Below are 14532 nucleotides of genomic sequence, written 5' to 3' on the forward strand. Positions count from 1 at the left end.
GTGGAGACAGCACAATTGGTAAAGTGTTTGCAGCATAAACACAAGAACCTGAATTTGATCCCCAGCTCCCACGTGAAAAAATCAGGTGGCAGCATGCACCTATAGTCATAGTGCTCAGGAGGCAGAGACAGGCGGATCCTTGGGCCTTGCTGGCAGTAAGTCTAGCCAAATCAAAGATCTCCAGGCTAACTGAGTAATAATAATAATAATAATAATAATAATAATAATAATAATAATAATGATGATGATGATGATGATGATGATAATAATAATAATAATAATAATAATAATAATAATGTGGAGAAGCTAGAGGAAGACACTGACATCAACTCAACCTCCAGCCTCCACACATGTGCACATACCCAGACATTTACACATACATATACATTACACATACACTACACATACATATACATTACACATAGAGAGTCCATCTCTAAATCAAGGGTGGGAAAACACAAGCAAACAAAAACTGGGTGGGAACCAGCTCCAGAAAGCTGCTAGCACTGCCTGGAAAGGCTCTCCAGTTCAACTGGAACAACACAGCGAGGCCTCCCTTGGTCCTGGAAAACCTACCTCCACAAGATCACAGAGTTGGAGCTGGAGAGATGGCTCAGCAGATAAACGCACTGGCTGCTCTTGCAGGAGACCCGGGTTCAGTTCCTACACCCACATTCTCAGTCACAACTATCTGTAACTCCAGGTCCAGGGGAAGCAAAGTTGCCCTCTGGCTTCCATGGATACAAGACAAGCATGTGGTACAGAGACATGCATGAAGGCAAAACACCAGTATACATAAAATAAAAGTAAATAAATCTCCGAAAGGTTTTTTTTTTTTTTTTAAATATCACAGAATGAACCACAAGAGGCACAAAAGAAAGTTCAAAAGGCCTTCCAGAATGAAGACGTGACTCTGAGTCTGTACTCAATGGAACCAAGCCTGGAGCTTGGCACTCTAGAGAAATCTTGTTATAATTCAACAGAAAATAATTTTAGCAGCTTCTGTAGGAGGCAGGGAGGGAAGAGGGGCTGATGAATCAGGCTAGCTCGGGTGTATAAAAGGACCAGTGGGGGGGAGTGATGATCGGGGTAGAACAGGGAGGAGAGCGAGGCAAACGCAGAGCTGTTCTGCTCTCTCTGCATTTCACTTCAGTTCTCGAACTCCAGTGTCAATGAAGTGACCACCAGAGCCTGTTATTACGTACACAGTATCTGCAGTACAACACTCGTGTACACACATAGAGGTCGCCTGCCAGCCATTCACAGTTTCATGGCCTGTAATCCAAGAAAGCAGTATCTTTCAAATGAAACGCATTAAGAACTCTCTGAAGAGAGACATTTGAGAAATGCGTAGGGCACCAGCATGCACTTGGGAACAGGAGGCTTTATGTCAAAAAAAAAAAAAAAAAAAGGATGCAGTTATTGTTTGGTTCGGTTTGTTCATATGTTTTTGGTAAAAGAGTGACTTACCTTCACTCTTTTACCAAATCTCATAGGAGCTCCCCCACCCCAATCCCATTGCCTTCTGGGATGAGTAAGAGATCTTGTTTATAACCCCTGGGAAAGGCTTCATCTCCTGCCTTCCAGCCTCTGTGTTGTAAGCTTCTCTCTCCTCAGGACCAGATGACTTGGAGCTAAACCAACTTCTCCTGCAGCCTACTGTTGTTGCCGCTGAGTTTCACGAACAGACTCAGGGAGTCCCAGTCTGGACCTCACAGCTAAGATTTGATGGGCACATCTCACCTGTCTACCAATGGCCCTCTCTGGTCCTTGTTAGAGCATATTTTGCTGGAGACCTTATCTTCCACTGCTGACCGAATCACCCTCAAATTCTACCCTCTTCTTGTCCTAACAAGTTCTGGGGTTCTAGTCTCACTATTCCCAGGCTGAGCCACCATCAACTCAACATTCACATCAGAATCTCTAAATTCCTCTCCCAGCGTCCGGGCATGCCGCTCCCTGGAGTTATTCTCCATTTTATAGCTCTAGTAATCATTCCAGGCAACCCATCATCTTTTTAATCACTGTGGTACCTTCATCTTACTCCCCAAATAAAACCTGAACACCTTAATGAGAACAAAAGCTGGTCTTAGTGGAATCGCCATCACCACACCGACTGTGCGCTTACTCTCCATCCTAGACTCCAGACACATTGAAGTGAATCTCTACCACCAAAATGGCTTCTTTTTTCCACTGTGCTCATGCCTGTAAAACATTCTGTTGCCTCCTCATTCTTCACATCCCAGTTGACACGGCACATTTGCAAGGAATCCTCTCCTGCTTTGCTGAAATCACTCAGGTGTTTCTCTAACCTTGCATGCATTACAGACCACCACTTGACTCTAATGTATTATTAGTCGCTTTTCTTCTCACTGCTGTATTGATAGGAGGAGCTGAGTGAGGGAAGGGTGCTATGAGCGCGAGGTTTCAGAGGGACAGGCCATCGTGGTCAGGAAGGAATGGCAGAGAAGCCTTTGCGCATGTCAGCAGGAGCTTGTGTCTGCTGCTTTACACGGCAGCTGAAAAGGAACAGGGAATTAGACCATGACTGGAGACCAAAATAACTTATAGGCCTCCATCCATCCACCAGGTCCCACGTCCTGAAGGTTTTGCAATCTCCCAAGAGACTACTGCCAAATGAAAGCCAAGTACTCAAAATGTGAGCCTGTAAAGGGTTCTCCAGATTTGTAACAGAAGTAATCCTGACGTAAAGCTACCCACTTTCTTACCTCTCTTCGGCCTTTATTACACCCTATTTCAACACACATACAAAGATCTACTAAAAGGCTTTCAACCACTGTTGCCGTGATGACTGAATCTGGGAGCGGCTTTCTTTTCGGTTGTCTTTCTTTATTGGAAAACAAATGAATCCAATAAAATGATCATTCAAACCCTTCTAGAGCAGTAAGTGTCTAGTTAAAGCCTTCGAAATGAAAGCCTTAGGGTCAGCTCTTCCCACTGTGCCAGATGTTTAAGTGCACACAACAATTAAAGAAACAGACACACCTAGAAATGTTTCTTCCCCCCACCCCCCACCTCTAGTTTGAACAAGAGATGTTTGCCCAAAGGGCTCATGTGTAGAAGGTTTGATTTCCAGCTGATGGCGCTATTGAGAGGTGTTGGATTATAAACACTGTCACACCTACTAGTTAGGATGGACTGTTAGGAGAAAGGAGCTGTCTGGAGGGGACAAATTTCGAAGGGCATACCTTGTCACTCTTCATCCCTTGGCTGTCACGAGGTCTGCAGCTATGTGGTGCCTATTCTTCCACCACATTATTCAGCCTGTTCTGCCACACCCTTCTGCCGCGGCTCAGCCTCACCTCAAGCCCAGAAGCAATGGAATCAACTAACCATGAACAGAAATTTCGAAACCATGCACCAAAATAAATATTCCCTACTTTAAACTTTTTCTCCGTTACTTGTCACAGCAAAACAAACAAACAAAAAAACAAAAAAACTGGTACCAAGAAACTAAGCTGTTATGACTATATCTGGTCAGGCTTGAAATGAAATAAGGGACATTGGGACTCGGACTAGAGGCCATTTGGATTAGCTTGGCAGCAATTTAACTTATATTGGTTCATGACCTGCAATTTTGTAGGAGGCCAAATTTAAAAATTATGGACTAGTTAATAATGTAAAGGAGACTTCAAGACGGGATGCCAGCCAGGCTGAGGCATGGTTGCTGCTGGCTGCTTTTGTCCTGGTTGGTGGCAAAACATGGTACCAAAAAGTGGAGCAAAAAGATTTTTGAAAAGTTGCAGTTGGGGAGAATAAAGTATGGTTCCCAAAGAGATTAACTGTACTAAAAACAAGTCACTCACTTTTCACAAAGCAATAGAAAAAGGGCTTTGAGGACATTCCAGGAATTGGCTAAGCCCTACTCGTCACAGGCTCAAAGATATAATCATGTGAAAGACCATGCTTTAAGAAGATACCACCAGAGCCGGGTATGGTGGCACACACCTTTAATCCCAGCACTCCGGAGGCAGGGACAGAGGCAGAGGGATTGCTGTGAGTTTGAGGCCAGCCTGGTCTACAAAATGAGTCTAGGGCAGCCATTAAGCCCTGTCTTAAAAAAAAAAAAGTTAGCACCCTGTTCTCCCAGCACTCAATTCTTCATGCTCAGCCATCCAAATACCCAGAGGCAACCAAGGTCAGAGTAGTCCCAGCTACTGCTGGAGCTACTGAAAGGCTTGCCTCCCCACGTTATTACAGATTAACATAAAGTGCCAGGATTCAACACTTACTCTGCTGGATTTGGGTCCAACCCCTCTTTTCTATGCCCTATCGCTCTCTTTTAGAGTGTGCTATTCTACACTGCATGAATATGAGTGATTTCTGTTTTCACAGGAGCTTACAGAGAAGCATCTCAGGGAGAATATTGAACACAAACTCCGCCTTAAGTGTCAGGCGTTTTGCACTGGATCTTCTGAGCCGGGCGAACTCTTGGGGATGGACTAGGTGCAAGTTGCATTACAGGAGATTGACAAGAGGCTTCTGGGGCCCCGGAGTAGAATACCGCATTAGTTACTTTACCTGTTCCTTTAATAAAATACTCTCACAGAAGCAATTTAAGGGTAAAAGGGCTCATTCTGGCTCGCAGTTTAAAGGTACAGTCTATCCAGGCAGTGAAGTAAGTCATGGCAGCCAACTTGACGGGGGCTGATCTCATTGTGCCCACAATTAGGTAGCAGGGAGCTTTCTTTCCTTCCTTCCTTCTTTCTTTCTTTCTTTCTTTCTTTCTTTCTTTCTTCTTTTTTCATTCTATCTGGAAACCCAGCCTTGGAAGAGTGCTACCTACCCTCACTTGAGATGAGTCTTCTCGCCTCACTGAACCTAATCTAGGTAATCCCTTGAAGGATTGACCAGAGGCAAACTCAGGTATTCAGGAAGTTTGAATCCTGGGTGATTCTAGAGATCATCAAGTTAAAAATAGACATCAACCATCACAAATGCCATGACTTTAATATGAGCACCCCCGAAAAGGCCTGTGTTGGAGGCCTCCAGCTGGTGACACTATGGAAGTGATTAGATCATAAAGGCTCCAATTTCATGAACAGACTGAGTTGTTGGTGAATGTATATCTGAACGGACACTTAGGAGATGGGACTTAGTCGGAAGAAGTCACTGGGGTGTCTCTGAGGGACAGCTCTTGCTCTGGTCACTGCCTGTTTTTCTCTGTCCCTTGTCCTGTGAGGATAGCAGCTTTTTTTCTGCTGCACCTTCCCACCCATGGCAAGCTGCCTAACTACTGGTCCACAAGCAGTGGAGCCAAATTTCAGGAGCAGTGAGCCAAGATCCGTCTTTTCTCCCTTTAAGCTGCTTCTCTCCTATGTTTCTCATGTTGAAAGGGGGGAAAAAAAATAGTTGCAGTATGAAAAAAAAATTTTTTTTACCCAAAATTCTCAAGCTTTTTTCCCATGATTTCGTACTCATGCTTCAAAAAGGCATTGTGTCCACCTCCAATCATCTTCGCCCTTGATGCTGGCCACTTAGAGGAACTGTGTCCTCACTGCTCTGCAGAGGAAAAGATTAATATACCAGCAGGCTCAGTGTCTGAGTGGGGCTCGGTCTTTGCCTCTGAGACGACTGCTGTTCTGTTAGCCAGAGGGTCCTCACGTGGCAGAAGGAGCCCAGCCAGGTCACTCCAGCCCATTTATGAGGTCACTAATCCCACTCATTGGAAATCCATCCTCATGACTTAATCCCCAAATCCCCACTTTCTAACACCATCACACAGTGATTAAGTCTCAATATACAGACTGAGCGGACACACTCAGATCGCAGCTCTAGATAAGGCTGCTGCGTGTGGACACTGAACGCACTCATCTTAAAAGAATTACTCTCAAAGTTTCAGGTGGCTCGGTGAGCTTGAGTGAGCATGATGTGGCTGGGAAGAGAAGAAGAGTCTCCAAACATGGGCTATTGAGTGAGCACCAGGAGAGAGACGGTCACTCTACCTCACTGTTTTAGGAATCCGCCTGTGTTCGCCTTTTTAGAGGAGAAGGGTGAAACTCTTTTGAAATGTCAAGACAAAACCCTGAGTCACTCTCGAGGCCTCTTTCCCTGGCTCCACCCCCTAGACACCCCCAGGGTGCTGTTCTTAGACCTCGCTCATTCCACCTCACTTTCTTAGATGAATCCACTTACTCCTACCATTCTGAGACAATCCATATGGCACAAATTCCAAATGTTTATATCAAGTTCTAATTCCCTAAGACTAATGTCCATGGCATGTACTGGAGAACTGCCAGGATGTCCTATGTGTTCATAACATTGAAGCCTGCCAAAGGGCCCTGGAGTCCATGTTCTAAAGGGTTTGCCCAAGTAGCTGTACCCAGGTACCATCTGGGGACTACACAGTTTTTCTTTTGGTTGTTGATTCCCCTGAGGGAAAGCTGAGCCACTTTGCACATACGCCAAGGTGTGATGGTAGCCCTTTGTTGGACTGTAGACCATCCTATAGGCTGCTATCCAAAGCATATGTTGAGAAGAGAGGTAGAAGAGGGGGGATGTATAGGCCTGAGTATTTTCCTGTAATTCTGGCATGAAACTCAGGGGAAGCCAAGAATATACACTCTAATATACTCAGGTCCATGGTAGACTACAACATTTTATTTAACTATGTAATAGCTTGACTAAGACTTTTAAATACTTACACATGAGAGGAATGGGCTCCCAGTGATACTCTTTAACCAAGCTTTTAAAAACTATAAGCATAGAGCATGTGCAGTAGGGTGCATGCTTTTCCTCCCAGGCCCAAGCTCCCAGAATAATATGTGAGACTCAAATACCTAGGCCATATATCTAGTCTCTTCTCCAACTAGCTCATAACTTAAAATAACCCATTTATACTAATCTACAACCTGCCACATGGCTGGTTACCTCTGCTCAGGTACCATGCATCTGTCTTCCTCACATCTTCCTGGGTGAATCCCCCATGTCTGGTTCTATTCTAGAATCCTTGCTGCCTGCTGGATGTCCTACCTTCTATTCTATCCTTTTCTATAGGCCATAGATTTTTTTTTGACAGATGTTACATCAATATAATACAATAAACAAGATATTTTTCTCCCCAAGCTTGGTGTGCTTAAAATAGTAGAGACAGAAATATGAAGTAACACACAGTTAGTTGTCATGAAAGATTATTTCAGGGAAAAGGAGTTATGGGGAGAGGGAGAGAGAGAGAGAGAGAGAGAGAGAGAGAGAGAGAGAGAGAGAGAGAGAGAGAGAGAGAGAGAACAGAAAGCCAATAAAGAGGTGCTGTGTGTTACCTGGCTCGGTCAGAACACTGGAAGGATCAGAGTACCTTGGACCATCCAACGTACGGAATTAGAGCATCTACCCTTCATCTTCTTCTTCAACTGATTGATGGTTTCACTGCTAGTATTAATTCTCAAAAATTTTATGCTTAGACCCAACATACCCCAAGGCAGAAAACAAAGACCAAGACGTTCAGAATCAGTACAAAGTGAACAGAAATGTTCTATAAATGGATGCTCTGGTCTAACCAAGGCAAGAAACAGAGGAGGAGAACAAGAAGAGAGGATGAAGATTTCAGATGTGCTATGCCCACTCCTTTCTCCTTCCTCAGATAAAAACTCTGTAATTACCTTACTCTCTGTTAGTAATGTCACTCATGAGTCTGGCTCCCAATGAGAGGATGTTGGAGCCACTCCCACCTCTACTCCCTATCTTCTTAGCCCATCAGTCACAAAGCCTTGACAAAGTGGCTGCTACAATGCATCTCAGCTGGGGCCCTTCCCCTGGATTTCCCTCTCTTTGACTTAGCATAAACAATGGTCAGTCCGATTGAAGAAGTTCACTCCAAGTCAATACTAACAGAAGACTACAAGGTGATGTCTCCTGCAGACAGCATTAACTGACTTGTATAGAACATTCCTCTGACCCATCTTTCCCAGCTACAATCTCATCCATGTACCTTTACTCTCTCTTATCACTTAAGAATACTTAAGCATTCTTCCATCTTAGGACCTTTGTGCATACTCTCTATTACTACAGAGTCAAGTTAAAGTTCCATACTTAACTTAGAGCATTGTTCCCTCTTTTTCCAAACATTCCTCATCTCGTTCATCACACACACACACACACACACATACACACACACACACACTCCTCCAGCCATACCCAACTTCTTGCTAGTCTCCAAACTCCCCATATCCTTATACACCTACATACTGCTCTTCACACTCTTTGTCAACCTACAAATCACCTCTGCAACACCACCTCCTCATTCCTACACATCAATAAATTCCGATCTAACCAGAATGCCACCTTCTCTGACTGCTCCAGGATGATTCAGTGCTATTCCCAATGAAGCACCTGTATCATGCTGTGATTATGTACTTGGATGACTCTTTCCACCTTTAGGAGCTCTTCCCAGCCAGGACTAATGTTTTATTCATCTTTGCATTCTTGGTAACCAGCCAGTGGTGAACACACAAAACAAAGTGGCATGATTGTCAGATGAATGCAAGAATGAAAAATGCTGAGTCAAACTAGAACAGCCAGTGCACACACTTCCTTACATCTGTCTCATTGAAGAGACACTTAAACCAAGACACTTACAAGGAGAATTCAGAAAGTAGACACTGTTGAGAGGATCTGATGCCCCTGCATGCTCTAGCGGTGAATCGGGTCGAAAATGAGCTAAGTTAGTGGAGTTTCTTATGGAAATACCAGCGTGTTAGTATGGTTTATCACATGAACAAGTAATAGCACAGAATAAACTGGAATAGATAGGCCTAATGCTATGAAAATTGTCTGGTAGAAGCTATATTTAGGAGGGGAAAAAAAACAGCAAAATATACAGAATCAATTCTTAGTTTTATCCCCTTAACGGTACATGCTTTTCTTTCCTTCTTTCTTTCTTTTTTTTTTTTTTTTAACCAGGCTGGCCTCAAACTAGCAACGATTTGCCTGCCTCTGCCTCCCTGAGTGCTGGAATTAAAGGTATGTGCCACCACATGGTTCAGTATATTCATTTTTACAGTATTTCTTTACAACCTTGTTCAACAGAACAACCTATAATTCATATTGGCAAATATAAAATTAGCTAAGTTTCTGATGGTATGAAAGTCAAATTTTTAGTTAATTTTAAGAAAATATGTATAGGGGTTAGATAGGACTGCTTCCTACTCTTAGAGAGGACAGAGTTTGGTTCCCGGCACCTCCATAGTAGCTGCAACTACAGTTCCAGGGTATCTGACATCCTCTTCTGGCCTCTGATGGTACCAAAAGACATGTGGCAGATATTCACAGACACACAGACACACACACACACACACACACACACACACCTTTAAAAGAAAACAAGTAGAGCACTAATCACCCTAAGCTCACCTGTGGACATGGGTGTGAGGGCATTTATGGGTGTCAGTGTGAGGGTGTCTGTGGATGTGAGTGTTAGGGTATTTGCAGAGAGAATTAACTGAGGGAGGGAAGACCCATCCTCCATGTGGGCAGCACTGTTGCACAGACTTGGTCCATAACTAACTGAAAAGAGGAGGAGTTCTGATGCTCCCTTTCTTTACTTCCTGGTCTGTGGATATATAAGCATAGTGTCTCTTCTATGGCCACACTACCATGCCTTCCCTGCCGTGAGAGACTGTGGCCCCTACAACCACACGCCACAATAAACCCTTCCTTCCTTAGGCTGCTTCTTGTTAGGTTATTTGGTCACAGTGATGAGAAAACTAGCAGATACAAAAAGCATATGTGAGGTATTTGAAATTACAAATGCAGAAACGAGGGCTGGCCAAGTGATAGTCTCACCTCAAGGCCGAGGACCAGGACACTGCAAAGACCAGTCCCCGGACAAACACCTACCACCTAGAAAATTCCTGCCAGCAGCCAAGAGGAATAGCCGTAGGCCAGCACATGGAGTCAAGGGTTTCTGTTGTATGAGAAGCAACCATGTGACAGAGTGAGCAAGCGGGACATCTTTACAACACCATACTCCTGCTTCATGGAAGTAGAAATAGCTTGTTAACCATTATATAACAATTAACAAAAAGAAAACGGAAGCTCTTTGTAACATGTAAATTTCCCCACAGTTCTGTTTGTTCAATGAGTGCAATCACGGCTCCTTTAAATGATATGCAAAATAGATGCAAAGAGAATCAGTGAACCCAATCTGTGGGAACAGTTTCCCTGCTCCCAACAATGTCCAAGTAATCTTTGCTTGTGCCTTTGTAAAATCATTGTATGACAAGCAAACCTAAAACAATACCCCATCCATCTGTTTCATCTGGTCCCTATTACTGGACTGTGCCACTGCTGTGAGTGTAAGAGGAAACACAGCTGACTCCATCCTCAGAAAAACAAGAGTTTGGCTCTTTGATGAAACTACTAGCGTAAGCCATGGATAATAGAAATGTCAGTAGTGTCTCCGTCTTCGAGTGCCGGATACTAGGCCACCCATTTCCCATCAAGTCCAAATTATTTCGTTCCCCTAACTGGAAAACTTTCAAGTCTTCTGAGATAAGCCTGGTGCATCCGTTGACACACGGCTCTTCTTACCGCACACTGAGTCATAGCTGCAGCATTTGAAATTCAAGTCAGACCGAGAGGGAGCTAAGAGAACTCCACATGTGTGTGTGCGTTGAGGATGGCATCCAGTTCATCTTCCTCATGTAAGCCAGCCAAGAGTGAGGAGGAATGAAATAGAAAGGCATGCCAAAGGCTGCCAAGAGATACACATCACCAGGTGGCCCCATCTGTTCGGTGGCAGGTAGGAGAAGGCACACAGGACAACAAGAGATAGAAGAGAGCTATAAGCGAAGAAGTCTGACTGTAGGGACCATTAAATATAGAACGGGGTGACGAAGAAAGACAGATTGATCCTGGGTACATTCCCAACATAGAGGAGGTATTCAGTGAGTTAGGATTGCTCAGTTACTGCACAGCTAAAGACACATCAGGGGAACCACCTAGTGCAAGCTTTTCTGCAAGGTGGGTCAGACAAACTGTAACCATTTCACAAGCCCTGTCAGAGTACAGCTTCAACTTCTGGCATTTCCTCTCACTCCTCCAGTTCCCCAGACACAGATGCACTCATCATTCTGTTATCATTGTTTCACTCTGATTGCTTAGGGATGCTTCCTGGAACAGGGTGTCTAGGGAAGCATTAAGCAAGCAAAGTGGAACTCTGCCTCTTCTTCGTCCATTCTAAAAATTAAGCCCAGAAACATGGAGTACCCAGCAGCTAACAATCCCATACCGGAACTGCTGTGCAGTCTATCTTTATGGAAATCACACTGATAAACAGGATATCCGCCTGACCGAGGGAACTCAATAGCCCTGGCCATATTACATAATGGAACCAAATCCCAGATTTCTGGATTAGTGCTCTAATACTACATAACAGATTGCCACAAACTTAGACTCACAAATCACCCCATATTCATTGTCTGTTTTCATGGGCAGGCTTAGTGGAGGCTTCTTTGGGGCTCACAATCAAAGGCATCATCTGGGCTGTACACTCACCAAAGGCTCCACTAGGGAAGATCTGCTTCCCGCCTTTACTCCCAGTGTTGACAGAATTCAGTTTGTGCAGTTATGTGACTATAGCTATCCTTCAATCAGCTGCCTGCAGCTCTTCAGCACATGAGGTTCTCCCTTCCAAATGCTAAGCAGGCTTTATCATACTTAGATTCCAAGATCCGTGGTGACTGGGAGAATTTGGGCTGGTATGGCTATACACCCCTGAGTCTCTCTAAAAATCTCTGCATATATCATAAAAGGAGGGTATCTAGCCTGCTAAAATGTAACCTTAGGAAATGTCCCACTTGCTGCGGTGACACTTCATTTACATCACACAGCACCCATTCGAAGCAAGTCACCAGCCCGCATGGTAGTAGGTTCTTCAAGGCACAACTGGCCTGCAGCATCCACCCCTATGCCCTGTGCTACCAAGATGCTCCAGTGGAAAGCCAGCTCCACTGAAGAGATAAAGAGGCAGTGAATGAGGAGCACAAGAGAGCAGCAAAGTTGCCTGCTATGGCCTACCATACCTGTTCCCACAAAAGTAGAGAGAAGGATCCTTTTTCAGCTCATAAGCAAGATGACTGGGTAGTCACACCACACACCATGGTGTGACTTGTGCCTCCCACACACCATGGCTTGACTTGTGCCTCCCACACACCACCTTACAACATCAACACATTACCCTTCTGGCATGAAAAAAAAAAAAAAATGTAAAAAAGAAGCCCCTGCCCCAAATTAAAAAAAAAAAAAAAACAGAAAAAGATAGATCTTCATACCAAAAAGAGAAAGGGAAGGGAAGATGGGAAGTGGCTTTCCAAGAAACTGAAGGACATCTACCTAGAAAAATGAAAACCATCTCAAACCTTGGTTTGGGGCAGGTGCAGCCTCTGGTGAAGCAAGCAAGAGTCCAAGTCTAATTGACTCCTTACCATGGCTATCAGAGGCCACTGTTCCTTTTCTTTTTTCTTTTTTTTTTTTCTTTTTGTATAATCCAGAGGAATGTTTTCGACCGACTGTGGCTATGTTGTAATGCAAAGATTTGAGTAGCTCTACAAAGAATTTTAAAGTATGTGTAGGGTAGGGGAGAAATCTCGCCTCATTCCATTTCTTAAAAACGCAAGTCATTTTATTTTTTTTAAAAGAAGTGACACTCGTAGGCAAATGCGCTTGCAGTGTAAACTTGACACTTTAGTTTAACCTCCAGATCCCACAGTGGAGGGATAACCAACTTTCAAAAGTTATCTTCTGACTGCCACATGGAAGATGCACCTTACATGCTTTCTCTCTTTCCCTCTTTTAAAATAAAATAGACTAATTTATTTTTAAAAGAGGTGAAATGATCCACTCATTTCATTTTAGTACTACCAGGAAGTCTTAGAGTCTTGAATCATGGAAGTCATTGGCTGTGTCGGGTGCCATCCTAACGTTCCACAGCTTATATTCTATGATACAACACAAACTAAACGGCAATTTCAGGTTAGACACAGAAGTACATTTAACACTTCAAATTGAATATTTTTATTTATTCTTTGAGAATTTCATATAGTTTTTTTGTTTGGTTGGTTGGTTTTTTGGTTTTTTGTTTTTTGTTTGTTTGCTTTGTTTTTCAAGACAGGGTTTCTCTGTGTTAGCCTTGGCTGTCCTGGAGTAGCTTTGTAGACCAGGCTGGCCTCGAACTCACAGCAATCTGCCTGCCTCTGCCTCCTGAGTGCTCAGATTAAAGGCATGCGCCACCACCACCCGGCTCATACAGTATTTTTTGAAGATTTGTTTATTTGTTATTATGTTTACATGATCTACCTGCATGTACAACTGCAGGCTAGAAGAGGGCATCATATCACGTTATAGATGGTTGTGAGCCACCATGTGGTTCCTGGAGAATTGAACTCAGGACCTCTGGAAGAGTGGTCATTGCTCTTAACCGCTGAGCCATCTCTCTAGCCCCCATACAGTATATTTCTCTTCCATTCTTCCAGATTCTCTTTCTACCACTCTGCCCACCCAATTTCATGTTGTTTATCTCTTGAAAAAAAAAATTTTTTTTAATTTTATGTATGAATGCTCTATCTGTGTGTACCTGCTCACCAGAAGAGGGCATCAGATTCCAGTATAAGTGGTTGTGAGGCACCATGTGGTTGCTGGAAATTGAACTCACCACCTCTGGAAGAGCAGACAGTTCTCTTATCTGCTGAGCCATTATCTGCTGTGTTCTCCAGCTCCAAATCTCTTTTCTTTAAAAAAAAAAAAAAAAAAAAAAAAAAGTCACTAAAAAAACTTCCAACTACTCCTGAGCAAGGGGCCTGCCATGGAGTGTGGGTGATATCCATTGGGGTAAAAATAAATAAATAAATAAATAAATAAATAAATTCTGTCCTTTCCCAGCAGTTATCATTTGTAAACAGCTTCTAGCTAGTGGTAGACCTTGGTACATACTTCCCTTCCTTTGTACTAGGATTTTTTCTAGCTTGGGCTTATACAATGCGCATGCGTGCGTGCCCGTGTGTGTATATGTGTGTGTGTGTGTGTGTGTGTGTGTGTGTGTGTGTGTGTGTGTGTGCGTGTGTGTGCACTGTCACAGTTTCTGTGAGCTCATATGTGCATCTGTTCTATTGTCTCTTGAAAATGCTCTTGCCTTTAAATATTCCACCTGCCCTTCTTTTCAACATAGATCTCTGGGCCTTTGAGGAGAGGGATTTAATAAAGACATCCGATTCAGCGCTGAGCACTATAAAGCCTCTCGTTATCTTTATACTGTGCAGTTGTGAGTCTCTGTGTTAATTCCTATCTACTGAAAGAAGAAGTTTCTCTGCTGAGGGTTGATCAATGTACTGATCAATTGGGGATAGCAGTGTGTCATTAAAGAGTCTCTTATTGCCATGTTTAGGTAGCAGAATAATACTAATAGGTTTTCCCTGGATACATGACCTATCCAGTCCCAGGTTCTTGGCATGAGTTACATCTCATAGAGTGAACTTAAAATTCAACCAAAAAGTAGATGGTTACTCCCATAACATTTGT

At 43.5% G+C, this 14532-nt stretch overlaps 1 pseudogene; it reads left to right on the forward strand.

The window, feature by feature from the left end:
• The first annotated feature begins 12067 nt into the window (after nucleotides 1-12067).
• Nucleotides 12068-12206, forward strand: LOC127188737 (uncharacterized; annotated as a pseudogene).
• Nucleotides 12207-14532: the final 2326 nt, after the last annotated feature.

The sequence above is a fragment of the Acomys russatus genome, chromosome 4 (assembly GCF_903995435.1).
Source record: "Acomys russatus chromosome 4, mAcoRus1.1, whole genome shotgun sequence".
Lineage (NCBI taxonomy): Eukaryota > Metazoa > Chordata > Mammalia > Rodentia > Muridae > Acomys > Acomys russatus.